We start from the raw sequence: 2,683 nt of genomic DNA on the forward strand, positions 1-2,683 counted from the left end.
TTCAAAATAACTACAAAATGTCATGCCTTTGAAAAAATAAAGAGAACAACAGAATGCGCTGCTTTAGCGCGTCTTGGTCTCCTTGAGCATCTTTCTGGCGCATGCCACAAACATGAACCACAGGGAATAGTCATCTTTTAAAAGGCTTCATTTAGATTATTTTACATTAAATGCCTCTTATAAGTCACTTTGGAATAAATCACAGTAGGCCTATGTATCATGATAAAATGTCTGGATTTTTCAAGAATACGTTATGTGGGGAGATTTTTTTGGTCATCTTCTGTTATGGGTAGGTTTAGGTATAGAAACATTACCTACGCATAACAGGGTTACATTAGGGTTAGGGGTAGGATACAGGATACAATGTGATGGTCACACTCATTCATCATAGACTAGCATTTAAAAACTGGAACCGGCTCCATATACTGAATATTTGAAGTTTTTTTTTTTTTTTGGATGATCTTTTTTGATACCTGAGTACACAAAGTGTCTAAAATGACCCAGGCCTATCCAATGTTCTTGAAGCCACTAAGAGTTTTGTGTAACAGTATGCATTTTCCCACTTCCTGCAGTAACATCTAATGTTCTAGAAGACACTAAGAGTTTTGTGTAATTCTGTGTAGAACAGTTTGCATTTTTTCCCACTTCCTGCAGTAAAATTAGTTCAGTTAGTAAGGTTCGAGCAGGGTATGTGCAAATGTGATAGTTTTCTAAAACATTGCAGTTTTGTTTGCATGTTTTGTGAAGATTGAATAAAGTTTTTACAGATTACATTTTCCATTGTACTTACTGACGTACACCTCTGCATGCAGACACCCAACTGTGCAAATTAATTTATAGATTTATAATACTTATAGATATTTTACATAAAACCCAGTCCTGAACCTGAAGAACCATGTTCAGCTCCAACCAGTTCCAACACACTTGCTTGGACATTGCTATTGATCCTGAAGACCTTGCTTAGCTTAGGTGTGTTTATTTGGGGTAGCTAAACTTTGCAGGACACTGGCCCTCCAGGAGCAGGACTGAGAGGACTTAATCCTGTCGCCCCCTCTAGTGGACATTAAGTATTAAGGCCTTCATTGCTCAGATAACGAAAGTCAATAGGATTTTTTTGGGAAGGCAAGTCCAACCAGTTACAAAAGATACAGCAACACGAGTCAGACGAGTCTGAAGGTCTGAGCTGAATTTGGTGAAACATTAAAGTTCTAGTCGGTGTCAATTACTCTCATAATAAATAATAATGTTTAAATATATGTAGGGTTTCTCAAGCCCAACAAAGAAGACTAAGAAGAGAAACATCAACCAATTTAGTATGTAATAAAACTAATAAAATTCATGAAAAATAGGGATTTTATTTGCCCTTAACCCTGTTATTTTTTTGTCAGTATTAAGGTGCGTTCACTGATTCTACCTTCTCTCTTTTCTATCTCATTCTTTTCTTTTGAACTGAGTTGGCTACATATGCTTACATTCATACATTTAAACTTTATTTCTAATTTATTTCATGAATTTAACTTTATTAATTTTCACAATTATTTATTCATGTCACACACACCTACAGTGGGGAAAAAAAGTATTTAGTCAGCCACCAATTGTGCAAGTTCTCCCACTTAAAAAGTTTTTTTTCTCATTTTGTCTCTCATAGTTGAGGTATACCTATGATGAAAACAGGCCTCTCTCATCTTTTTAAGTGGGAGAACTTGCACAATTGGTGGCTGACTAAATACTTTTTTGCCCCACTGTACTTAAATAAACTTGACTTAAATAAAAGACGAGAGTGGTAAATGTTACGGACATATTATCATGGAACTGTTCAGTCTATTATTGATTTTTATTTCCACTTCACTTTTATTCAGAGACGGAACTATTTGCACTGTATTTATCAATGGGGTTTTCCAAAAAACGAGAATTCAGCTTAAATTTACGTTTTTCGTTCAGGGGTACAAAAATGAATAAACAACTTGATTATTAGTTTTCTACATGTGGGCGGGAATTAAACACCCCTTTCTGCTGATTGGTCAGTCAAAGATCAAACCGTGCCATCATCAGTTCTTCTGCAGTATCACGCAGCAGAATAATAGTCCTCTGCTGCTGCAGCTGTACGGATTCTTAACGCATTTGATCAATTTCTAATTTTTCATCAAACAAACAGACTAATGAATAGCTCGACAGAACTCGTTCCGGGGCAGAGTCTAGACAGGTCTTTCTTCTGTGTAGACCAGCAGTTCTTAAAGTGATAGGGGGTCCAAGATATAATTTGCTATAACCTAAAGTATTTCCAGACTGTAAAGTCGGTTTGTTTTATCATGATACATAGGCCTACTGTGATTTATTCCAAAGTGACTTATATGATGCATTTAACTTCAAATAATCTAAATGAAGCCTTTTAAAAGACAAGTATTCCCTGTGGTTGATGTTTGTGGCATGCGCCAGAAAGATGCTCAAGGACACCGAGACGCGTTAAAGCAGCGCATTATGTTGTTCTCTTTATTTTTCAAAGGCATGACATTTTGTAGTTATTTTGTAGTTATTTTGAACGTAACGTTACACAATTAAAAATATACATTTTACTATACGACTATAAATGACAGAGTATTAAGTTATTTCCCCTTGATGGGGAAAAAAATCCAAGTGACCATCAACCCGTACTCAATATTAATTTAAACTGCTTTAAATATGA

This window comes from Sinocyclocheilus grahami, unplaced genomic scaffold (genome assembly GCF_001515645.1).
Source record: "Sinocyclocheilus grahami isolate Dianchi unplaced genomic scaffold, SAMN03320097.WGS_v1.1 scaffold767.1, whole genome shotgun sequence".
NCBI lineage: Eukaryota > Metazoa > Chordata > Actinopteri > Cypriniformes > Cyprinidae > Sinocyclocheilus > Sinocyclocheilus grahami.